Source organism: Giraffa tippelskirchi, chromosome 4, assembly GCF_054371585.1.
Source record: "Giraffa tippelskirchi isolate mGirTip1 chromosome 4, T2T-mGirTip1v1.2.pri, whole genome shotgun sequence".
Lineage (NCBI taxonomy): Eukaryota > Metazoa > Chordata > Mammalia > Artiodactyla > Giraffidae > Giraffa > Giraffa tippelskirchi.
In genome coordinates, this window is record NC_137278.1 from 168,487,178 (window position 1) to 168,513,889 (window position 26,712).

General features: G+C 45.2%; 1 protein-coding gene and 1 long non-coding RNA gene across 2 annotated transcripts in view; both read right to left on the bottom strand.

Annotated features, from left to right (window-relative positions):
- Positions 1-26,712, bottom strand: part of SYN3 (synapsin III) — a 436,230-nt gene that overhangs the window by 162,825 nt on the left and 246,693 nt on the right. The gene's annotated exons all lie outside the window — the stretch shown is intronic.
- LOC145545940 (uncharacterized) lies at positions 19,455-23,568 on the bottom strand. The gene is made up of 4 exons (XR_014082352.1): positions 23,496-23,568; positions 22,640-22,768; positions 22,174-22,310; positions 19,455-21,744 (listed from the first exon to the last, which is right to left on the bottom strand). It is a non-coding gene; the product is annotated as an uncharacterized LOC145545940 (long non-coding RNA).

Consider the following 26,712-nt stretch of genomic DNA (forward strand, 5'->3'; position numbering starts at 1 on the left):
TAGGTGCTTTAAACTTTGTTCAAATTCAAAAAATATCTCCCCACCCCCAAGTTTCCATGTTCTTCAGGGAGCACTTTCAGAGCCCTGTTTTGCTTTTCCTACCTTAAGCAGGCTCCAGCTTATTTTTAGAGATCACCTAGGCCTTGTCTTTAAAATGCTTGACCCTTCTTGCCCAGGTGGGGAGGAAGTCGGCTTCCATTCAGACTTAACAGCATGTCTCAGCAAACAAATGTTCCAGGAAAGCAACCAAGCAAGTGAAAGTGAAAGTTGCTCAGTCGTGTCTGACTCTTTGAGACCCCACGGACTATACAGTCCATGGAATTCTCCAGGCCAGAATACTGGAGTGGGTAGCCTTTTCCTTCTCCAGGGGATCTTCCCAATCCAGGGATTGAACCCAGGTCTCCTGCATTGTAGGTGGATTCTTTTCCAGCTGAGCCACAAGGGAAGCCCAAGAATACTGGAGTGGATAGCCTATCCCTTCTCCAGTGGATCTTCCTGACCCAGGGATCAAACCGGGGTTTCCTGCATTGCAGGTGGATTCTTTACCAACTGAGCTATCAGGGAATCCCAGAAGCAACCAAAATCTTCGTTAATATCAAGGGAGACCAGATCACAGAAGTCAGATGCTGCTGGACAATTCTCCTTGAGCCAACCTTCCCAGTAACCCAGTCATTTGAGGCTGGGAAGGAGGCTTCCTCCAAGATGAGAGCAGGGAGCACTGGAAGACTGTGTGGCCTGATTCTGTCTGCATCATGTGACAGCACATGCATGGAAGATCATGTCTCCCTGAACACCCTTAGCCGATATGGTTAGCTTTTACTAGGTGGAAAAGTAACCAATCCTTCCTTATCCAAAATGAGTCTACATTTCAGCTAAAATACTCTCTTTCAGGCAATGAATTCTGAAACATCTTTATGCTATGAGGAAAGATCATCAAAGTACTAAGAGGCCCAAGCTCTAGTCTGATGTTCTGCAACTGACTTCTGTGTGACTCTGGACAGGCCATTTCCCCTGATCAGGCTTCAGTTTCCCTACCTGTAGAATAACAAGAGTAAGTCTGCCTGGTCTGTAAGGGTCCTTCTCTATCAATTTCAGTGCTTCTCAATCTTGGAGGCAGGTTACAATTGCCCTAGGGAAGAGGTTAAGTTCAGGTACCAGCACTTTTTTAAAGGTGCCCAGGAGATTCTGAAGTCACGGATATTCTGCCCATGGGAGATAATAAGTAGGAAGCAGACAAGATGTGGGCCAGTTGAGAATTCAGGTCACTTTTTTCGTTACTTTCTAGAAGTATTTCTGGCAACTCTAGAGCAGGCGTGCGTGCATGCGTGTTGTCGCTTCAGTCGTGTCTGACTCTTTGTGACCCCATGGACTGGAGTCCTTAGCACGGGATTCTCCAGGCAAGAAAACTGGAGTGGGTTGCCATGCTCTCCTCCACAGGATCTTCCTGATCCAGGGATTGAGTCTCCTGTGTCTCCTGCAATTGTAGGTGGATTTTTTACCCACTGAGTCACCTGGGAAGCCCCAAGTCTAGATGACTAGATTCTAAATATAGCTCATGACCTGTCTACTCATCATTTAACAAACTTGTCTAAAACTATTACCTAAACCTTGTTACAAATATTGCCCCATTAGACATTGTAAGCCCTGAATGAAACAAGATTTGTGCTGCCACTTCCTGGATATATGAAATTGGGAAAATTCTTTGATCTTTTTTTCTTCATTTGTAAAATGTGGGTACTATTTATATCTCTTTCCTATGTCATTGTGAAAATTAAAATGAAATAATGTACACGCAGTACCAACATCTTGCAGGGTACACAACAGACACTCAATTACTCTTAAGTTCTTCTCACTCCTTCTCTTTCAGTTCAGTTCAGTTGCTGGGCCATTTCCAACTCTTTGCAACCCCACAGACTGTAGCACGCCAGGCTTCCCTGTCCATCACTCCTTCTCTTTGGTATTTAGTTAAAGTATGTTCACATAGAACAATTTCCCCCATAGGACGTTTTGTAGAATTTTACTTCCTTCAAAACACTTCCCACAAGGTAAGAAAGGAATGTTATGGCTAAATACATTAGGAAAGCCTGAATGCCACAGTCTCTTCTCGAAGTGATATCTAGTATGTGTAGGTAAATCAGTTCTTTTAAAAAAATATATCCCAGATTTGTAGTATTTGCTGATTTCCGTGGTATAAATTCTCCCTCTGTGGTCAATTTCAAGTTACCAATGTTGCGTGAATGAGTGTGAGTTGGGAAGAGATGTGCAGAATAGGCATTCTTGAGCTGGTCAGAGCTGGCGCCAGCACACCACCAAAGTAATTGTTAGCATATCATAACCTCTGATATGTCCTGGGATATTAATAAATAAGCCTGTTTAGTTTTACTTAGCTCATGCATGGGTGCATACTCAGTCACTTCAGTCAGGTCCAACTCTTTGTGACCACATGGACTACAGCCCGCCAGGCTCCTCTTTCCATAGGATTTTTCCAGAAAGAATACTGGAGTGGGTTGCCATGCCCTTCCCCCAGGGGTTCTTCCTGACCCAGTGACCAAAACCGAGTCTCCTGCATTGCAGACAGATTCTTTACTGCTGAGCCACCGGGGAAGGCCTTACTTAGCTCAGTGTTTCTCAAATATCTTAGACTATGTAACCCTCTATTCTTATAAAACTTCTTGATATTCTATGGAACTGGTGCTCCTGGAAACATACTTTAGGAACTACTACTGATGAGAAATAGCTCATATATATGTATTTTTTCTAAACATTCATCAACGTGCCATCATTTAAAAAATGGAAGTGTGGTCTGCACAATTAGAGATAGTGTACAAGCTGAGGACTGCAGAGAAGAAAAGCCACAACTCCCATTTTTAAGGAGGAGACACAAAGTGATTGGTGAACTGCAGTTGAGTTAGAACTAATACATTAAGGCTGTGATGCTCAGTGCAGAATCTAGAGAGAGGGCTGGAGAAGCAGGGAAAGCCCTCTGCAGGAGGTGGTTGTGAGCCAAGCCTGAGAGCATGGGAGAGCTCATGAGGTTTCGGAGAGAGAGGCTACTGCAAGTGGGCAGAGCCTGAGCCAAGACCTGGATGAGATAATGAGCATGTGGTAGGTCACTCCACCCCTATCCCACCCAGTTTTCATCAAGGTCATATCTGAGCAGCTGGAGCACCCATCTCCAGAGACCAAGGTTCTCTCCTAGATTAGCCCTTCAGTGGCTCTTCCTGTCTGCCTCCTTGGGCGTGTTTCTGTGTGTCCATCTCTTTGACATGTCTGTGTGTCTATGATTTGGAGGGCTTCCCAGGTAACCAGGTTCCTTGGTATCACTCCTGGAGGACTTGAGAGCCAAACCCTCTTCAGAGGGAGAAGGTGCTAGGACCCAGCATGGAACCTAAACTCCATACTAAAGAAGGAAGCCTGTCCTCCTTCCAGCTGGCCACAATCCCACATTGACCCTAGAGCTCCATGAGTACCTAGAGGTGGTCCTGTGGAGTAATACTAACATTACTGCTACCTTTTAAAAAATTATGGTAATATATACATAAAATTTATCTTTTGTTACCATTTTAAGTATATAGTTCAATAGCGTTAAGTTACTGAAATCATCACCGCCATCCATCTTCAGAGCTTTCCATTTCCCCAGATTGCAGCTCTGGGTTCATTAGTTACTAACTCCCCATTCATCCCTCCTGCTATTATGCACTGACTACTCCTCAGGTCCTAGACCCTGTTCTAAGAAATCTGCAAGTATCAATTCATTTAATCCTAATATAATCCTAGGATATAACTATCTCCACTTCACATAATGAATGGAAAGATGAAGAAATGTAGGTTAAACAACTTGCCCAAGGACATAGAGCTAAGAGCAGCAGAGCTGGTATGTGAACTCAGTCGGATCAGATCCCTGAACCCATGTTTCCATATCTGCTCTCTTCCTCAGGGCCAAAGCTGGATGCATCCCAGACTCAGCAAGGGGAAAGACTTCCTTGCGAGGCTGCGTGAGGCTCCCAGGTGCATGAGGGATGGAACCCCCTTGGTCTTTGGAAGACTAGGACCTGACATCATCTGTCCCTCCCATACCAGATGATCAGACCCCCAGCAGAGGAGATCTGGGGTCGCTAGACCACCCCAAGCAGTGAGAGCTGTGTATGTGGCTGGGAAGGGTATTCTGCTTCCCTGAGAGTTGTCAGCTAGAAACATGGAGACAGAGTGTGACCAGGTCTGGCATCACAGCCTCTCACGTGGCTCTTTACTCTGGAGGTGTCGATGGGGGGCTAAGGGTGATGTCAGACTTGGGCAAGCTGAGGGCTGGGGCCAAGGAATTGGTAAGACAAGGTCTTGGCAGAGATGGTTCACTCGGCACTTGAAACAGCCACCTCAGAGCCTCCCAAAGCACACAAGAATAGTCAAGATGGAGAGTGGGGAACAGATATGAAGGATTCTTGGCTGTAGAGACAGATTTTTGGAATATGAGTGACAAGCCCTGTCAAATACTCTCCAGACCTGGGGATCTGACTTGAAATTGAACCCTTGGTCTCAGTTCCTGTGTGGGGGCCTGTATGGTCTCACCCTTTTGGTGGCCTCATCTTAAGCTTTCCTGTTTGTACATGCAAATGTGTCTGTATATTTTTGTGGATTTAAGAGTCTAGTAATGAGGCTCTCTGTAGCTATTTCAGGCCCAATCATGTCAAGCCCAGACAAAGATCTAAAGCGACTAGCTTGTGTTGTTTCCTGTCAAATTCATTGGCCTTCTTGGAATTCGACTCATAAGGTTAGTTTACATAGCCACGATGTCTTTCCCAGCTGGAGCAGGGTGGAGTGGAAAGTGATTGATTCTGTACTGCTCCCACTCTGGCTAGTAGGCAATTACTGCAGAGGGGTCCCAGACTGGAGAGCCCACACCCCTGTCATCCACTTCTTTCACATCCCCTTTCTGAAACACTCCTTGCTATCCTGCCCTCTCCATCAGAATATCTCTAGATTTTGCCCCACCCAATAAGCCAATGATGATATCTGCTGTGTCTCCCATGCTCTTTGGAGGAACACTGCCCTGCCCTCAATGCTCTGCCATGGAAAAGATTCTAGGCTATTTTTTGGGCAAGAGATGGTCACTGGTGGACACCTGACCCAAAGGCATCCAAGCATACTAGGAGACAAGATCAAAGTCATGAAAACACAAAAGAAAAAGGCAGACAATATAAACAGATTCACAGGTGAACCATAGGCTGAAAGAACTGATTAATATGTTCAATAAAATACTAATAGAAAAAAAGCTTGAAAAGTTTTATGGAAAAATAAAACTGACAAAAATCAACTGGAAATTCCAGAACCATAAGATGAAATAACTCATTTTAACTACCCAAAAGATAGGTCTAATATAGTTTTAGACACAGGTGAAGCAAGGATTAGTGAAGAGGAAGATAGGTAAGTAAAATACACATGTGATTGTGTCACACTCTTACTTAGAGATCTCCTTTAACCCTTCATTACTTACCCAATAGCACCAGAGTTCCTATTTTACTCTCCAGTCTCATCTCTCCCCTACATTCACCCTGTTCTTCACTTACATAGGAATGAGTACTCTGTGTTCTCAAACATGCTGTGCATAATTTTGCTTATTATTTCCAGGAAATCTTCTCTACACATCTGTTCTGACACTTCGAGACCACTGAAGACTGAATACAGGTTGGGCTCCAGCAGACAGGCAGGCAGGCAATTAGAGAAGAGGGGAGAAGGCTACAAGGAGATGTTCAGAAGAAGGGATGAATGACTTAGCACATCGTCTGCAATCCAACTTTTTCTGCCTAGCTCTTGCTTCTAACTACTTAAGGAAAACGGTAGTACTTGCCCTACATGTTTTTGGTGAGGATAGACTGAGATTGTGAGCACAGAACATGGGACACTGTGATCACTTTACTATTGTTACCTTTCTTGTATTGTTTGGCCATGGATCTAGCTTGGATTTGTCTTTTGTTTGGTCACAAACCTTTGGGCAAATCAGGCTCCATTATTGTCTTCAAGTACCTACTAAGTGCTAGTAGTTCGTGTGTCTCTTCTCATTTAATCCTCTCCCTATGTCCATGAGGTTGATTGTATTGGTGCTGGTTACAGATGAGAAAACAGAGGTTCTAAGATGCCAAGTGACTAACCCAAGCAGTACCAGCAAAGTGAGAAGAGCTAGGACTTAAGTCTTTCTGTTATCCAAGGCTCATTTCCCCAGCCTGCACTGCCAAGGTCACACACCCAGGAGAAGCAAGGCTAGAGCCCCGGTCCTCTAGGCCTCAACTTGGTGTTAGTTTCATTGAATGATGGATAACAGTGTTGGGATTCTCAGTGATCACTGTCAGTGTGCTCACTGGACAATGAGAAGACTGAGGCCCAGAGTCCACAAACTGGGTCTTATGGCCTCAAAGCCAGTGGCCTTCCCACTGTGCCACCCTACAGGTGGTACTTCCCAGACCCCAGAACAAGGAGGAGGTTGTTATTATTATTATTATGTGTTGCCTATCTTAGCTTCCAGGCCTAAAAAGAAAAAATTCAGTGTGGTTAGAAGGCCCACATCTCAGCAGTCCCCCTACCCAAGGCTCCTCTCAACTACTTATGTGGATTCTGCTCTTGCTCCCACCCCTACCTCTCAACAACTCCTTTTCTCTGTGGCTGAGGCAGCTGTGGCCCCAGAGAGGTTGGTGGGGGCGGGGGGTGGGTGCGTGGAGAAGGCCCTACAGTGCAGACGTTCACATCCAGGCTTTTGGGGGTTTTTCCTTTGCCTCCTGGGCTCTTGGAGCTGTGGCTGGAGCCAGAGAATCTGTTCCTCATTAGCTGTACTTTTGCAGTGAAATGAAGTGCTCTTTGAACCTGTGGGAGCAGGAAAGCCATTTACACCCCTGAGAGGACAGGGATGCCAGTCTTGCCAGCACATTCCTTTGGTTCCTTTTATCTCCTGGGTGGAGCTCTTGGCAGGCAGCTGCTGCTGCCATCTCCCTGGTGGGGCCATGAGGAAAGGTGGTCTGTGGGGTGAGCAGAAGACATAGGAGGGGAACATGCCTATCTCTCATTTGAGGTAGGAGAAGAAAACAATAGTTACCTTCCCTCTTTCCCTGTCCCCATATCCCTCCTGATATTTCTTTATCCTGAATGACTTCAATGAAGCCTTCAGAAATCATTCATCTGTCTATTTGTTCATCCATCCATCCATCCATCATCCATCCATCCATCTACCACCCATTCATCCCAATGAGAGCTTGAAAATACAAAGTCAGAACCAAGACAGTCCTATGACATTTATTCTTCTCCTTCATTTTACTGATGGAGAAACTGAAATGAGAGAGCTAACTTATTCTTGGATTCACTGGGCAAATATTGTTTCAATGTTTTTCATGTGCCAGATATCCACTCCCGCTCTCCACACTGTGGATAGAGGTGCAAAAGCATGCACATGTTTCAGCCTTAAAGATCATTTTAGCAATGGGGGTAGATGGTAAACAAGTGAACAAATAAATAAACATGATAATGTCAAATGATGGTAAGTGCTCTAACAAAACCAAGAGAGGCATCTCTTTAAGAGGAGTGGTTGGGAGGCAGGGAATACATTTAAACAAGGTGGTTGGGGAGGTCTCTCTGAGAAGGTAATAATCTGAACTAAAGTCTGAGTGATGACAAAGGGCCAGCCAAAGGAACATGTGAAGGTAGAACACGTACAGGCAAGGGGACGCTGGTGCAAAGATCCTCAGGTGAGAATGAGTCGGGCTTGTCTGAGGAGCAGAAAGAAGGCCAGTGTGGTAGAAGCAAATATGCAAGAAGCGGGGGACTGCTACAAGATGATGCCAGATAATTAAGTATCTCTCAAAGGGCCTAGAAATCATGGTGGTGGTGGTTTAGTCACTAAGTTGTGTCTGACTCTTGCGACCCCATGGACTGTAGCCCGCCAGGCTCTTCTGCCAGGGATTCTCCAGGCAAGAATATTGGAGTGGGTTGCCATTTCCTTCTTCAAGAAATCATGGGAGCAGTTTAATTTTTGTCCACATGGAAGCCATGGGGGGTGCCAAGCAAGGGGCTGACACAAAGGATTTTGTGTTCTCAAAACGAGTTCTTGGCTGTGTCAAGAACAGACTTAAGGGAGGCAGGTAGTAAGGCTCACATGGAGAGGTTGGTTGGAGGCTACCTGAGGTAGACCAAATACAACACAATGGTGGACCCCCACCCCCACTGGCCCATAATGGTGGTAGCAAGGGGACAGAAAAGGGCAGAATCAGGGAAAATTTGGAGAACAGAGTCAATGAGCCCACATAATTTGCTCATGGATTGGATATGGACTGTGAAGAAAAGAAGAGAGATGGAAGGTTTTAGCCTGAACAGTCTGGTAGATGGTCATGGCACTTAATAAGATGGGGAAGCCTGGGAGGAGCAGGTTTCTGGAGGAAAATCAAGAGTTCTGTTTGGGTAGATTAAATCAGAGACGCCTCTGAGAAACTCAGACAGTGCCAACAAAGCAGATGGATACAAGTCTGGAGGCAGCAGCCAAGGCTGGTCATACAGGGACCCATGCACACAGGCCTGCACACAAACTCAGAGCTGTGGGGGAGGCAACCAGCCCTCAGAAGGCCATCTGCTCTGACTCAAGGCTGCCAAGAAGGCACTGCCTCCCCTCCCCTCTCCAGGCCAGGGAGGGGGGGTTTGAAACTGTCAGGATTCACTAGGCCTTTCTCTGGGAGTTCCTCTCTCATAGAAGCAGACCTAGGTAATAGTGGGAGTAGAGGCGAGGTGAGTAGAAAGTACTGAGATCAGACTTCTGTGGGGATAATGACAATAATAATAATAATAATAATAATAATACACCTCTGTTAGGAGACTGTTAATCTTGTTTCTGAGCTTCTTCATGGACCATCATCATCTTGAATTCCCCACAGGCTCTGAGAGATTAGCAGCCTGGTTCCAGCAGTCCCAGTTTATACACAAGAAAACATGTTCTAAGGAATTTAGTTAGTGACATCTCCAAGATCACAAAGAAAATGGGACCAGGACTCCAACTGAGGTTCTCTAAGACCAATTTGACTGCACTCTTCCCAATATTCAGCTGTCTGCTCCCTGGATGGTCTTATTTTGAGAGAGCTAGCAGGGTAAGTTCTGGAGGCAAACTGCCAGGGGTTCAGATGGTGACTAGGTCACTTCTAGGTCATATGATCATGGGTAAAGCAAATGAGTCAGTCTCACTTCTGTTTCCCATCTATAAAATGGGGATATTTCCAGTGTTAAGAGAATTGACATTAATTTTTATGCAGAGCTTAGAAGAGCACAGAAAGTGTTATACATGTGTTAGCTACTACTGTTGAAATTGTCTTAATATGCACTGAGCAATCTCACCCAGGGACCCAGGGGTGTCTGGAACCTAGAGGGAGGATCCAATGCCCTCTTGTAACAGCTGGCAAAACTGAGGCCCCAAGAAGGGCAGTGGGGCAGCTTCTTAAGCAAGTTGGGCCCCCAAATCTGGCTGATGGAGGAACTCTGCTCCTTGAAACTCACCACCCGCCAGACTATTATTTCTCCAGGAGACAGACTTCCAAGCTCTCTATACTCTTAATTCATGTGGAATTTCTGCACTGGGCTCGGCTCCCAGGAGAAGCCCCTCCACCCCTTTATGAAAATAGAGCGGAGTCATTCAGCAAAACCTCAACCTAATGCTTTTAAGGAACTGGCAGGTTGAAATAGGAAACTATTCTAAGTAGAAACCACAGAAACAGCATATGCCTGTGGCTGCCGGCTGCTGCTGTATCCCACTGGAGGCCCCAGGGATCCGGGAGCTGTTGGCTGCACCACGTGAAGGGGCCTCAGGATCCTGGCCCTGGTGCTGCTGACCATCCATGGCCATGTGACAGCAAACACCATGTCTCATGGGCATGATGTTTTCAGGTCAAAGCAAGGTGAGGTGGCCAGACAGACTACCAGTGTTAGAAGCACAGAAGGCTAGTGTCAGAGCAGACTTGCTCTTTTCTGTGTGAGGCCCTCATGTTGTGATTTGTTGAAACAGATGCCCAGAGAGGGGAAGCAACTTTCCTAAGTTGCCCAGCACAGTGTTGGTGAAGCTGGGAAAAAACCTACATCCTTTTGTACCTAATACAAAGCTCTTTAACATACTCACCCCTTCTGTTCCAGAGCATAAGCTCTGGGTTAGAAGATCAGAGTTTATCCTAGGCTCTGCCTTTCCTAGTTGGATGATCTTAAGCAAGTTACTTAACCTCTCTGTGCCTCAGTGGGTTTTTTGTTTTGTTTTTAATAAAATGGGGAATAATATGACTACTGCCTAATAGGATTGCTATTAGAAGTCATAGTGATAATACATATGCAGGTCTACATATGATGCCTGACAAATAGTTAAGAGCTCAGTAAAGTTTTTACTTTTTAATGTATTAAATGGCCAGTAAATGCCAGCTACTTTGCCCCTTGAAGAGCTCAGTCAAGTAGGGGAGATAAAAAGTGAAAACTGATTTATTGCTAAAAATGCCAGGACAGTGGGAAGCAAGGATGTCCTAACCCAGGCAAAGGGTTTGACCTGGTGAGAAGACAGACACTGAGAGGACTGGGTGGGCCAAACATTCATCAAAACTGTTACGTGTGGAGATTAGAACCCAGGTGCAAGGGGTATCTTCCACTGCATCAAGTTTTGTTGCTTTTGAGGACTGATGCCAGTAGAATACGGCTTGATTTTCTAGGAGGGGGACACACTGCACAGAGCCATCTCCACACTCTTTTCCTTCCACCTGCACTGTCTGACTAGTGCTAGGATGCTATCTGAGGCCATAAAAGAGAATCTAACTATTTGTTATAAAGCTCAACATAAAATTTAGCTTCTAATTCCTGTATCTGAAAATGTGCTTACTTAATGTGATAGAACAATGGCTGCCTCCAAAGATGTCCACCCTAACCCCTAGTATGTTCCTGCATGCCAACAGGGAATGTGCAGATGTGGTTAAGAATCTTGAGATGGGGAGATTATCTCAGATTATGTGGGTGGGACAAATGTAATAAGGGTCCTCAAAAGAGGGATTCAGGGACAGATAATGTGATGATGGAAGCAGAGGTTGGAGTAATTGGAAGAAGTCAAGGAATGAAGGTGGCCTCCAGAAGCCGGAAAAGACAACAAGAGGGATTCTCCCCTGGAGCTTTCAGAAAGAACCACCCTGCTGACCCATTTGAGACGTCTCACCTTCAAAACCACAAGAATGGCTTAAACTGTGTCAAACCATCAAGTTTGCTGTTAGTTGTTATAGAAACCATATGAATCTCATACATGCAGTCAATGTTTGGCCTGACACTGCTTTAATCTAACCTTGACTGCCTCAGCCCTATCCTTGGATATGGGTAGTTTGGGTCTTATTATTATTATTAGCACAACCCCCAAATAGGAATAGGTGCCCCTAAGCATGACATAAAAGGCTCTGCTTGACCTGGTTCCTTCCTGGCACGAGTTTCCTTTCCATATCTCTCTCATCCTAGGACAGGATCTTGGTGAAATATGACATAAGGTCGAGATTTCCCACAAAAAGCCCAGTGTGGATTCTTTGGGAGTACTTGGAGGGGTTCTGCATTCTGTATCTGTGTCATGCCCATGAGATGTGGCCTTTGCTGTCTCATGGCCATGTATGGGCAGCAGTGAAAGCAGAGAGTGTGACAGGACTGGGAGGAAAGGTAGGTGACCCTCAGGTTGACAATATGGCACTGTGGTTTGACTATTGTTGATACAGCTCCCATTTCTCTCGCCCATCATATATGCCTGTATCAGTCTGCATTTTCACATGTGGGAGCTGATGTTTTACAAGGTGGAGGATGCTGAGAGGAGGGCATGGTTAGGAAAACAGGAGATGTAAAGACTATAGAATGGCATCTGGGCTTGTCTGGATTAGATCCTCAAAGGAGAGGGGGCATTAGAAGCAAAACTTGATAGAACTGTTTAAGGGCAACCATGAGACTCAGGGCACAGCAGTACTAGCGTCTTAAGTGGTGCCCCAGCTCCCACTCTTACCATCCCACAGCCTCTTCTCAACAAAGCAGAGTGATCTTCTAAAAATGTAAATCAGATGAGGTCCCCCCGCTGCTTACCACCCTTCAAAGCTTCCATTAAACTTGAATGAAATCCAAACTCCCTCTCCTGGCCCACATTTCCCTACCTCTCCAACTTCACTCCACCAGCTCCTCTCTGTCCCCCTGCCCTGGCCACACCACCTGTCTGTTCTCTGAGCATACCAGTTCCTTTGGGCTTTAGGGCTTAGGCTCCTGCTCTTCCTTTTACCTAGAATGTCCTCCCATCCAGACCTTTGCATCTTGGTTGCTTCACGTAATTTGGGTCATAGCTCAAGTATAACTTTCTCAGCGAGGCTGTCTTTGACTATGTATCTGGTTGAGTTCCCCCAACCAGATACTAGAAGATACCTGGTGTAGGTAGCTTATTTGCAAGGTGATCCCAGGGAGCACAAGCGAGGGAGTCAGGAAAGTGTTAACAGGGTGTGTTATTGAGTTGGTTACACCTGCAGGAAACTGTTTCGGTGCTGCTGGGGACCTCTAAGGTAACATGTAGAACATGCCTCAGAATTGTCCCACCAGAGATGAAGAAGTTGGCATTTTTATCCACTGGCTCTTGCCCTTCTTGGTGGAAGGCTGACCTGAGGGTGATCAGTCTCTGAGTATAGCCAGAGCACACTCCTGTGGCACCAGAGAAAGCCCTCAGAAGGAAAGGTGGAGAGATGCAGGAGAGGTGAAGTCTATGTGCCTGGGAACTGACCATTGCAGGTACCAGAGAACTCAAGAGTAGGCCAAGGAGACATAGGACAGGGCCCCAACAGCGTCTACTGTACCATCCTAGTTAGCGCTTCTTTGCCCAGGCAAGGCTATTTCTTCTCTTTATATTTCTCATCTCTATCTGAAATTTTCTTATTTATTTATTCAGATACCCAGGGCTAACTTTCTATTCCTCACATCCCACTAGAACATCAGCCATAAGAGCAAGGACCTATCAGTCTTGTTAACCATTTTCTCCCCAGGCCTGAGAACAGTGTCAAGCACAAAGTAAATCATCAGTAAATATTAGTTGAATGAATGAAGGAATGTTCTGCTTCATGACCCAGGTACAAAAGCACAGCTCCAATTTTGTGGGCCATAGACTCCAGGCAGCATGTGGATCATACATGTAATCAAGTGGAAGACAGACAGGGAGAGAGAAAAAAGTGACTGATACCCACAGATGATTACAGTTGACAGGCTGTCTTATGCACAGACATGAGGCACCTTGGTGGGGGGACACTCCAAAGTAGTGGGAGGCTACACAGATGGGGACTGAAGTCCTAAGACCACAAGTTTGGAAACTTTAAAGCCAGCAGTCATCCCTGTTAGTAAGAACAAAAATTAGTAAGTGTACAAATACTTCCTCTTTCAATAAATTAAAGTGGGTTCAAGGTTACTCCGATAATGACATCATTCTCACTGACTCACAATCCAATCCACTTTCCTGAGTGGGAGAGAAGGGGCTGAATTTATAGCATGTACTACCTTGGTAGGCATGCAAAGCATGATCCATCCTATCCATGCTGCAGAGAGCCCGCGTGTTGAATGTAATGGGGTCCCATCTTTTCACCTCACTTGGGGAGTGACCCTGGGCAAACTATACTACCTCTTTGAGCCTCAGTTTCTCCTTTATTCATCTGCACCTTGAGGGTGAGAACAACTATCCAATAGGTTATTGTTAAGATTTAATAAGATAATGTCAGTAGTGCCTAATGCTGTGCTATGCTTACTCGCTCAGTTGTGTGTGACTCTTTGTGATCCCATGGACTGTAGCCCGCTAGGCTCCTCTGTCCATGGGGATTCTCCAGGCAAGAACACTGGAGTGGGTTGCCATGCTCTCATCCAGGGGATCTTCCTAACCCAGGGATCAAACCCAGGTCTCCCATATTGCAGGTGGATTCTTTACCATCTCAGCCACCAGGGAAGCCCAACAATACTGGAGTGGGTAGCATATCCCCTCTCTGAGGATCTCCCCAACCCAGGCATCAAACTGGGGTCTCCTGCATTTCAGGCGGATTCTTCACCACTCAGCCATTAGGGAAGCCCCGGTGTCTAACAGTGTGTCCTAAACGTAGGCAGTAGTCCATTGAAAATGACTGCATTCCATAATACTGCTACTAATGATGATGATGGTGATGATGTGGGCAGTGTGCTCAGGCTCCAGACGATACTCCAGGATGAGCAAAAGTTGCCCTTGGAATCACCGCACATCAGCATCATAAGAGAACTTGAACGTTACCCAGTCTAGTGCCCTTAGAGAGGGATAGTGTCCAAAACAACAACTCAGTGTAAAAGTGGCTACCATTTACTGAGTGCATACATCAGTTGTTTTCCATCTCAATGGCCCAAATGAACCTATTGCAAGGTGGTTGCATTGGGATGTCTTAGTCTGGTACTACTGTTAACCATTCTGTTTGATGGATTTTCTTCATCCTGACACGTGTAAGACATACATGTAAGGGTATGTTGTGCTTCCTGTGTGTTTCTTCTTTCAGAGAGAGGATGGGATGGACATGCAGATTCCAGAATTTTCTCATTTCAAGCTTATTTTCTTATTGTGAATTAGTAGTTGGGCATTATGATCTCAGTTCGATTTCCTACAGATCTTGATGGAAGAAGATGAATTGGCAGTCTTCAAGGGTGTTCTGGTAGTTTTCATTTCACTTTTTTTTTTTTTTCTCTTTTTTTTTTTTAATTTTTAATAAATTTATTTATTTTAGTTGGGGGCTCATTACTTTACAATATTGTAATAGTTTTTGCCATACATTGACATGAATCAGCCATGGGTTTACATGTGTTCCCCTTCCTGGACCCCCCACCCACCTCTCTCCCCATCCCATCCCTCTGGGTCATCCCATTGCCCCGGCCCTGAGCCCTTGTCTCATGCATCGAACATGGAATGGTGTTCTGTTTCACATATGATAATATACATGTTTCAATGCTATTCTCCCAGAACATCCCACCCTCACCTTCTCCCTCAGAGTCCATAAAATTGTTCCATGCATCTGTGTCTCTTATTCTGTCTCGCATATAGGGTTATCGTTACCATCTTTCAAATTCCATATATATGCATTAGTATACTGTATTGTTGTTTTTCTTTCTGGCTTACTTCACTCTGTATAATGGGCTCCAGTTTCATCCATCTCAGTAGAACCGATTCAAATGTATTTTTTTTAATGGCTGAGTAATATTCCATTGTGTATATGTACCACAGCTTCCTTATCCATTCGTCTGCTGATGGACATCTAGGTTGCTTCCATGTCCTGGCTATTGTAAACAGTGCTGCGATGAACATTGGGGTACACGCGTCTCTTTCAATTCTGGTTTCCTCGGTGTATATGCCCAGCAGTGGGATTGCTGGGTCATATGGCAGTTCTATTTCCAGTTTTTTAAGGAATCTCCACACTGTTTTCCATAGTGGCTGTAATAAACAACCCAATCAAAAAATGGGCCAAAGAACTAAACAGACATTTCTCCAAAGAAGACATACAGATGGCTAACAAACACATGAAAAGATGCTCAACATCACTCATTATTAGAGAAATGCAAATCAAAACCACAATGAGGTATCATTTCACACCAGTCAGAATGGCTGCTATCCAAAAGTCTACAAGCAATAAATGCTGGAGAGGGTGTGGAGAAAAGGGAACCCTCTTACACTGTTGGTGGGAATGCAAACTAGTACAGCCACTATGGAGAACAGTGTGGAGATTCCTTAAAAAACTGGAAATAGAACTGTCATTTCACTTTTATACAATAATCTTGTGAGTCTGGTTAAATGTATCTACCACCAAATGATGTATTTGCTCAGAATTTACTGATAAAGTTGGTTTTTTGCGCCTCCTGATCCAAAGGCAATGCCAAAGAATGTTCAAACTACCGCACAATTGCACTCATCTCACATGCTAGTAAAGTAATGCTCAAAATTCTCCAAGCAAGGCTTCAGCAATACGTGAACTGTGAACTTCCAGATGTTCAAGCTAGTTTTAGAAAAGGCAGAGGAACCAGAGATCAAATTGCCAATATCCGCTGGATCATCGAAAAAGCAAGAGAGTTCCAAAAAAACATCTATTTCTGCTTCCTTGACTATGCCAAAGCCTTTGACTGTGTGGATCACAATGAACTGTGGAAAATTCTGAAAGAGATGGGAATACCAGACCATCTGACCTGTCTCTTGAGAAACCTGTATGCAGGTTAGGAAGCAACAGTTAGAACTGGACATGGAACAACAGACTGGTTCCAAATAGGAAAAGGAGTACGTCAAGGCTGTATATTGTCACCCTGCTTATTTAACTTATATGCAGAGTACATCATGAGAAATGCTGGGCTGGAAGAAACACAAGCTGGAATCAAGATTGCCGGGAGAAAGATCAGTAACCTCAGATATGCAGATGACACCACCCTTATGGCAGAAAGTGAAGAAGAACTAAAGAGCCTCTTGATGAAAGTGAAAGAGGAGAGTGACAAAGTTGTCTTAAAGATCAACATTCAGAAAACTAAGATCATGGCATCTGGTCCCATCACTTCATGGCAAATAGATGGGGAAACAGACTTTATTTTTTTGGGCTCCAAAATCACTGCTGATGGTGATTGCAGCCATGAAATTAAAAGACGCTTACTCCTTGGAAGGAAGGTTATGACCAACCTAGATAGCATATTTAAAAGCAGAGACATTACTTTGCCAACAAAAGTCCGTCTAGTCAAGGCTATGATTTTTCCAGTGGTCATGTATGGATGTGAGCGCTGGACGGTGAAGAGAGCTGAGCGCTGAAGAATTGATGCTTTTGAACTGTGGTGCTGGAGAAGACTCTTGAGAGTCCCTTGGACTGCAAGGAGATCCAATCAATCCATCCTAAAGGAGATTAATCCTGGGTGTTCATTGGAAGGACTGATGTTGAAGCTGAAACTCCAATACTTTGGCCACCTCATGTGAAGAATTGACTCATTGGAAGAGACCCTAATGCTGGGTAGGATTGAGGGCGGGAGGAGAAGGGGATGACAGAGGATGAGATAGTTGGATGGCATCACTGACTCAATGTACATAGGTTTGGGGGGACTCCGGGAGTTGGTGATGGACAGAGAGGCCTGGCGTGCTGCAATTCATGGGGTCGCAAAGAGTCGGACACGACTGAGCAACTGAACTGAACTGAACTGATCCGCAGGAACTCTGATGCAATAAGTGGGGGTGGTCTTAAGCTGATAAAGTTGTGGTAACTTGTTATGTAGCACAGAAAATGAATACAGACCTCAAAGCCTCCGTCATCTAGCCTTTGTCTACCCACCAGCAACATCTCTTCCACTCTTCTTTCACCTTTGAACAAGCCCCTCACTGGTTGCATATGCAGTACCTCTGCCTGGAGCACCTCTTTCTCCTTTTCACCTGAAAAACTTTCTCTCATCTTTATGTCACTATAACCATTGCTTTCTAGGATGGGCTTTTTCTGGTCTCCTGGACAAGGTATGTCATGGCACCTGTGTTTTTTTCCCCTTGGTACCATTCATCACAATTGTGATGCCTTGTTAACCTGATGTCTTCCCTGCTGAGCTAGGAGCTCTGCCATGGCAGGAACCACATCCACTTTGGTATCCCCAGTGCCACAGCACCTCACAGTAGGTGAGCAATCAATACCTGTTAGGTGGAAGAATGAACACAGTGCTGTGCAGAGGAAAGGGTCTTAGATTAAGAATCAAGAACACAGGGACTTCCTTGGTGGTCCAGTGGTTAAGAATCCACCTTCCAATGCAGGAGACCTGGGTTCAGTTCCTGGTCAGGGAGCTAAGATCCCACGTGCCATGGGGCAACTAAGCCTGTGTGCTGTAACTGCTTAGCCCGCGCATCAGAACTAGAGACCCTGTGCACTGCAATGAAAGATCCTGCATGACGGAATGCAGAGCCCATGTGCCACAACTAAGGCCCAACACAGCCAAATAAATAAATAAATATTTTTTTAAAAATCAAGGACACAGACTTTCTCTTTGACCTTGGCAACCTTCTAGCTGTGTGACTTGAAGTCTCTAGTCAATGTACTTCAGACGACATCTTGGAAATGGGATTCAGGAAACCCAAGGGTTGGAGGCATCTCTGTACCCAGCTCTCCTAGGTGACCTTGGGAAGGGCACTTCTTCTTTCTGGAGCCTCCAGCTCCACAATCTATAAATCTGGGATGAGGCTGCCAGCCACAGTTTCTGGGGAAGTTGATAGAGGACAAGTGAGCTAATGCCCAGGAAGTTCTCAGAAAGATATGGCTTCATAAAAGCCTATGGTCAGGCTTTTAGATTCAGGACACAACCCAGGCTCTTGGCTTGGCCAGCAGTGATGTAAAGGCCAGTGGTGAGGTAACTGCCGAGGCTGGGCAGCCTCGTCAGTCAGTGCCCTGGTGCTCTGCTCTCCAGGCCTGCAGTAAACATCTGACTTTATGTCTAAAGAGATGCAGGATTAAGGCCAGGCTTGACCAGATGACGGAGGCTTATGGGCTACATTCCCCACACATAACAATAAAGCCTTTACAAGCCTTCCAGATGTTTCTAAATATGTTCCTGAGATACAAGTTCCTGGCACACGAGTAACCAGAGGCAGTAGTAAGATGCAGAAGAAACCATATGGTGTGATATTTAGGAATAGAGAGGCTCTGAAGGCAGACTGCCTAGGTTTGAAAACCAGCTCCACCGTTCAACTGGCTGCTAATTAACTGCCTCTCTGGGCTTCAGTTTTCTTATGTGTAAAATGGAAGAGAATTATGATGCCTATCTTCAATGTTCTGAGGGGATTACAAGAAAATCAGTGTGAAGAGCTTAGCATAGTGCCTGGCACAGTGAAAATGCTTAACACATGCTAACTGTTATTGTTATTATTGTTGTTGTTTTATTAAGTCCCTGTAGAGCAGTGAGCACTTTCACTTGCTTAATACTAATGACAAGCCTCTGGGAAGTACTTCTAAGTACATGATCGTATTCTCTCATTAGACAGTAAGGCAGGGACCCATGCCAAGAGCCAGCTCATGTCTCTTGCTCACGGCTCCATCCCCAGTACCTAGGACAGTGCCTGGCACACTGCAGGCTTCCAGCAACCACTTGTTGAACCAATGTATCTAAAGGGCTCTAAAAAGAAGTCCTGAGGCAGAGGTTATTATTGGTGTCATTTTGCAAATGAGGAAACAGAGTGATGTGCTCATAGTCACCATGATTGTGAAGTCAGATTCCAACCTACCTGACTCCAAATCTGACCCTCTTCCCATTACCTTCTGCTTCCTGGTGTCTCCTTACACTCACTTAGCCTGTCAAGATGCTGCAGGCAGCAGAGTGAAGTGGCAAGAGCACAGGATCTGGAGCCAAAAGGGGAGGTTCAAATCTCAGCTATACTACCTCCCAGCTCTGTGGCCATGCATGAATCACTCAGTCTTTCTGTGTTTCTTTTTTTTTAATCAGTGAAGTTGGGATTAACTGTGCCTACACAACCTATGAGGTAGATCTTATTGCTCCGTTTACAAATGAGGCTGTTTTGCACACGTGGGTCTAATTACTCAGCTTTATAATAAAGAAGCCCCTATCTTTATGATAAAGTTAATAAATTTCTTGCAGGTGGGGACCATGTCCATGTACTTCACCAAATTTGCTTAGAACCTACAGATGGGACTGTACAGATGGGAACAACAGACTGGTTCCAAATAGGAAAAGGAGTACATCAAGGCTGTATATTGTCAACCTGCTTATTTAACTTATATGCAGAGTACATCATGAGAAACGCTGGGCTGGAGCAAGCACAAGCTGGAATCAAGATCGCCGGGAGAAATATCAATAACCTCAGATATGCAGATGACATTACCCTTATGGCAGAAAGTGAAGAACTAAAGAGCCTCTTGATGAAAGCGAAAGAGGAGAGTGACAAAGTTGGCTTAGAGCTCAAAATTCAGAAAACTAAGATCATGGCATCCGGTCCCATCACTTCATGGCAAATAGATGGGGAAACAGTGGAAACAGTGAGAGACTTTATTTTGGGGGGCTCCAAAATCACTTCATATAGTGGTTGCAGCCATGAAATTAAAAGACACTTACTTCTTGGAAGAAAAGTTATGACCAACTTAGACAGCATATTAAAAAGCAGAGACATTACTTTGCCAACAAAGGTCTGTCTAGTCAAGGCTATGGTTTTTCTAGTAGTCATATATGGATGTGAGTTGGACTATAAAGAAAGCTGAGCGCTGAAGAATTGATGCTTTTGAACTGTGGTGTTGGAGAAGACTCTTGAGAGTCCCTTGGACTGCAAGGAGATCCAACCAGTCCATTCTAAAGGAAATCAGTCCCGAATATTCATTGGAAAGATTGATGTTGAAGCTGAAACTCCAATACTTTGGTCACCTGATGGGAAGGGCTGACTCATTTGAAAAGACCCTGATGCTGGGAAAGATTGAGGGCAGGAGGAGAAGGGGACGAGAGGATGAGATGGTTGGGTGGCATTACCGACTCAATGGACATGGGTTTGGGTGGACTCCGGGAGTTGGTGATGGACAGGGAGGCCTGGCGTGCTGCAGTCCGTGGGGTCGTAAAGAGTCAGACATGACTGAGTGACTGAACTGAACTAAACAGATGGGAATCATATTTATTGAGCATCTATCTATATAGATGTGTCAGGCAAAGTGCTAGGGACTTTATATACGCTGGTTTCATTTAATTCTGACATCAACTCTACAACTTTCCATAAGTCTCTATTTACACAGTGGACAAAAACAAAACAGAACAAAAAAATAAAAAGGTTCAGAGAGTTCAAGAAAACTGTCCAAGCCTTCAGAGCTGGTAAATGATTCAAACTCAGGGCAGTCAAACTTCAGAGGCTATGCCTTCTCTTCACACCACAATGCCTTTTGATAGAGTCTGTACCAATTGACTTGGTAAATGGATTGATCCCCTTACATGGCAGCAGAAAATAGGGGTTGAGAACAATGGAAAGAAGTGGCCTCCAGATTCCTAGCTTCTTCAAAGGCCAATCAAGGCCACTGAAGGATGCCTGATTGATGGTGGCCACAGCAGCTAAAGCATCAACAGAATTTTATCTTGCCTGACCAGGATGTTTCGAGGGGTGGGGCAGCATGAGGGTAGCCATATTACACAATTATGATGACGCACAGACCTTTCTTGGGCCTAAAATGCTTCCCAAGTCTCAAGGGGAACAGCATGAATATCTCATTGTACCCACGGAGGAGGGACTAACAAAGACTTCTTATCTTCCAGCTTCCTATGCCAGGATCAGAATTATCTCTGACATTCTGGGCTGTTGTGAATTCCCCTCCAGTTATCTGTGCTCAGGAGCACCTTTGCCTGTAGCTGGCTCTTGCTTGCTAGCCAACATTTACTATGGCCAGTGTCTGCCTGAGTTCTACTATGGCCTTATCTATGGTCTGCTCAAAGGCAACAGCCTTATGTTCTTGATTTCTTTTTCCCATTGCCTGGCATAGGGCTTGGTGTAGAGTCCAAACTCACAGAATGTTGAACCAAAGCCCAAGAGTTTGGCCAAGGACAAATGACTAAAGCCCATGTGATGTTCTTGAGGTCTTCAACATGAGCATCTCATATTGGCCCAGCCAGGCTGCTGGCCAACAAGAGGTGGAGGCTGAGCTTGAAGGCAGTGGACAGGGGCTTTCCCGATGACACTAGGCACGTGGAGGAACACTATAGGACCGTGGGGCCACTCTTAGCCAAAGCCTGGTTGAGAGAACAGAGATTTACAATGTAGAAACCAATAACTGACAATTAATCTAAAGGGCAAGCAGACAGGATTACACCAAACCAAGAGCCAAGACTCTAGAGGAGATGGCATCTCAGTGAGAAAATGCCCAGAAATAAAAGAAGGCTATCTGGGGCTGATGCTGCCATCGTCCATGGGTGTATAGAGAGATTTTGTTGCCTTAGAGGGCTGAGTTGGGTGAACAGATGCAATTCCTCATCTGAGGTCTAAGTGTTGACAGCTCAGCGGCACCTCTGCACATGGGAGAAATCTGAAAAGTCCCCAAACCCAGATTAGACCATTGGACATGTAGTAGACAGACATCTGTAGGACATATCTTGGGAAGTGTTCTTAGTCTATGGACCAACAACTCCTCCCTCCACACCATCTTAACCACCTGCCTTTACCTCCAGTGGTAGGGATGGGTGGGGGAAAACGAGGGGCAGCTGCTGTTCTGTATAACACATCCCAGGCTGTCCAGGCCTTCACACGTGTGACCAGGGGTGGGCACCAGACCAACTTCATCCAGGTCTCTACCCGAGCACTTTGAAGTAGTGGAGGAAAAGAGAAAGACAATGACAGGAAGACAGATAGATCATGACTCTATGAGGCTGGCCCTGGAAGGGCAGCTATGCTTCCTGCTTTGTGAATCTGAGAAGCAGAGGAACCCTCAGTTCCAGGGAGAAAAGGGATAAAAGCTAATGCACAGAGTGAGGCTGAGACCAGTGATGAAGAGAAAGTCTGACAGTATCTCCTGGCTCCAGACTGTTCCTAACTTATTGTTGCCTTTGGAGTCCATGAGACCTTTCTTATATGTCTAGGCTAAATCCCTGATGAAGCCTGTTACTTGCATTAACTGCTGCTACTTCTTACCTGAGAGTCTCACCTAATGCCCCATGCACCTGCTCCATGGCCTTGATTCCTCCAGCTCACAGTTGCATCTCAGGATAGACATGGCCCTCAGCATATATTCCACTTTCCTTCTAATGTGCCTACCTGGCTCTGAAAGAATCAGGAAAAGCTAAAAAGACTTCATTTCTAGATGTCTCTGGAACTAGTGCTCTGGGTGGCGAATAGGTTTCCCTGATCAGGTACAGGATCTGGGAGGACAGCAGGGAAAGGGTACTCCTGCTGCCTCTGCTCTGCCAGTGAGCTCTTCCACGGAAGGGTTTCCAGAGGCCCCTGCTTCTGGCCATTGGCTCTGTGTGGGCTAGGGGCAGGACGTGAGGCTACCAATCTCTGCAGGCTCTAGCATCAGACGCACTGGGATTTAGTCCCAGCTCTGCCACTGCCAGCTGTCAGCAAGTTACTTGCCCAACTTACTTGGGCAAGTTACTTAACCTCACTGTACCTTAATTTCCTCATCAACCAAATGAGGATAATGATGGTATCTGTGTCACAGAGCACTTAAAAGTGTTAGCAGAGGTAATGAATGTAAAGTATTTGGGGAAGTGCCCACCCATAGTAAATTCTCAATTAATGCTAGCTATTATTATCACTATTACTACTATTAGCAGTTGAAACCCATAATTTTGCAGTGGGATGCAAATGAATCTGTGTCAATCACCTAGCATAGACTAGAATATCACTCTGTCCCCTTTCCAGCTTCCCTCCATATCTAACCCTGGAATTCGGGGACCCTGGGAGTTCTGATTACCTAAAATGGTGCAGGTGGCGTCTGAGTTACCCCTGACATAGTTGCTCATAACTAGAAAAAAGATAGCCAGACCTTGAAGCGTCACCATCAGCTGACTCCCCTGCTGCCTCCCACGCTGGTTCGTGAATCATGGTCAGCAGACTCTAAGGGCCCAGGGGTCACGGTATCCCCCAACCCAGAGCGGGTGGGGCTGCAGACATTTCCATCCCATTGTGAGCTGTTAACTGGGGCTCCCACTCATGTCTAGGACCTCATACTGCTCCAGCCCGCATCCTTATCTTGGTTTACAGACAAAGAAGAGCACTGTGGTTGGCTGGCCTGAGGGCAGAGAATGGAACCAGGGTGAGCCCAGAGGGAGGGCCGCAGAATAAGGGCTTCTGGCTAGCAAGCCCTATGTGGTGGAAAGAGCAGGTGGCCAGACCTGGTAGGGTCTCCTAGAATTAGGGTTAGAACTCATCCAGACCAACCCCTCTAATCTTTTCATTGTTTCATTAATTTTCAAATCTATTTTACTGTAGTATAATTTACATGTAATAAAAGCCTTGAATGTAAGTGTTCAAGCCCTTGAGTGTTGATAAATGGATACATTCATGTGACCATTCTCACAATCAAGATACAGAATATTTCCATCACTCCCCAAATCCACGGTGCCCTTTTGACAGTCAGACCCTGTATTCGTTCTCCAGAGAAACAGAGCCAATAGGATATTTTGGGTTGGCCAAAAACTTTGTTTCGGTTTTTCCACAAGATCGTATGGAAAATACTGAACAAACTTTTTGGCCTCCCCAGTATATAAGGAGATTCATTACAGAAATAGGCTTCCCTGGTAGCACTAACGACCCTCAGGCCGGCCAACCACAGTGGCAATGCAGGAGGCATAAGAGATGGGGTTTGATCCCTGCCTGGGTCAGGAAGATCCCCTGGAGAAGGAAATGGAAACCCACTCCAGTATTCTTGCCTGGAGAATCCCATGGACATGGAGTCTGGCAGGCTACAGTCCATGGGGTCGCAAAGAGTCAGACACAGCTTAGTACACGTACAATTAGGAATTATTATTACAGGAATTGACTCACATACTTAGGGAGGCAAGAACGCCCACATTCTCCCATCTGTAAGCCGGAGACTTAGGACAGCCAGTGGTGTAATTCAGGCTGAGTCCAAAGGCCTGAGAACCAGGAGAGCTGTTGGGGTGATTCCCCAGTCTGAGTTCAAAAGTCCAAGGACCAGGAGCACTGATGTTGCTTCCAGGGTGGGACAACAGAGCAAATTTGTCCTTCCTTTGCCTTTCTGTGCTCTCTAGGCCCTGAATGGGTTGGATGATGATATCCACTGCATCAGTGAAGGCTACCTTCTCTCCTCAGTTTACAGATTCAAACGCTAATCTCTTCTGGAAAACACCCTCATAGACCATGCAGAAAGAATGTTATACCAGCTATCTGGACATCTCTAGTCCAGCCAAGTTGACACATACAGTTAACCATCACATATACTTGAAATATTGCAAATCAACTATATTTCAAAAAAATAATATCACAGACCCTTTCATACTAAGCTATAGACAACTACTTATCTGTTGATCACTATAGATTATTTTAGTTTTTCCTAGTGTTTCATAAAAATAAAATTATATAGAATGTACTTTTACATCTGGCTTATTTTGCTTGGCACAGTTTTTGAGATTCATTTCTACTGTTGCTTGTATCAATAGTTCATTCTCTTTGGTTACTGAATAGTATTCCATCATATAGAATACCCACTTTTATTTAAATAACATTACCCAAAATTACTGGATTCATGTCAGACAAACATAGCATTAGTGTTCTGTACAGATTTTCTCCCTGAGTTTTTACAACTTCATTAGGTAGGTACTATGGATATGCCCTTTTCATGAATAGGGAAAGGCGCAAGAGAGATAAAGTAATTGTCCCATAATACATGTCTGAACTGTGGTGTTGAAGAGGACTCTCGAGAGTCCTTTGGACTGCAAGGATATCCAACCAGTCCATCCTAAAGAAAATCAGTCTTGAATATTCATTGGAAGGACTGATGCTTAAGCTGAAACTCCGATACTTTGGCCACCTGATGCGAAGAAGTGACTCATTTGAAAAGACCCTGATGCTGGGAAAGATTGAAGGTGGAAGGAGAAGGGAATGACAGAGGATGAGGTGGTTGGATGGCATCACTGACTCAATGGACACGAGTTTGAGTAAACTCTGGGAGTTGGTGATGGACCAACTCTAGGGAGGCCTGGCGTGCTGCAGTCCATGGGGTCGCAAAGAGTCAGACATGACTGAGCGACTGAACTGAACTGACACGATAGATGAAAGTTGAAACCAGTATTTGAACAAAGGCTGTCTGACTCCAGAATCTATATCCTTAAGAATAATGCTCTACTATCTCCCACTTTACAGATAGAGAAACAGAGGCAGGGATTAAAGTAATCTGATCAACATTACATTGTAAGTCAGAGGCAGAACTTTTAGTATGCTGAGAATCCAAGAGCCCAGATTCCCAGAGTATCATGCAGCCTCCTTCGGAGGGGGCTCAAAGCCCCTGCTGGCCCCTTCTTCACTTGTTTGAAGACTGCATATCCCTCCATATCAAACTCAAATGCTACCCTATTGGTTATTCACCGAACATGTACTGACATGACAGGGCCAGGCAATGTGCTAATCACACCAGTAAACAAGCAGACACAGATCCCTGGAGAGAAAAAAAAGTCCAAAAAACCAGCTACAGAAGCATAAAAAGGGGGAGACCTGCAAACAAAAGTTCAGGGTTTGAGTATGTGAAATTCAGTACATTCAATGATGTTACAGACCCAATGAGCCAGTTTGATTTGAGCTCCTGATCCAAATAATATTGGATTAGCCAAAAAGTTAGCTTGGATTTTTTTTTGGTAAGATATTTGTAGGTGGTGCTAGTGGTAAAGAACTTTCCTGCCAATGCAGGAGACATAAGAGATGCGAGTTTGATCCTTGGGTTGGGAGGATCCCCCGGAAGAGCGCATGGCAACCCTCCCCAGGATTCTTGCCTGGAGAATCCCATGGACAGAGGAGCCTGGCGGGCTACAAGTCCATCGGGTGGCAGAGTCGGACACAAGTGAAGTGACTTAGCACACAGCATTACTGAAAAAACCCAAATGAATTTTGGCCAACCCAGTATTTTTAAAGAATGGTCAAAAGAGGTCAGCCTGGCCCTATGCACTGTCATATTCATCACCCAAACCTCAAAACAACCTTTTTAGGTAGGTATTCTCAGTATCTCCTTTTTGCCAAAGAGGAAACAG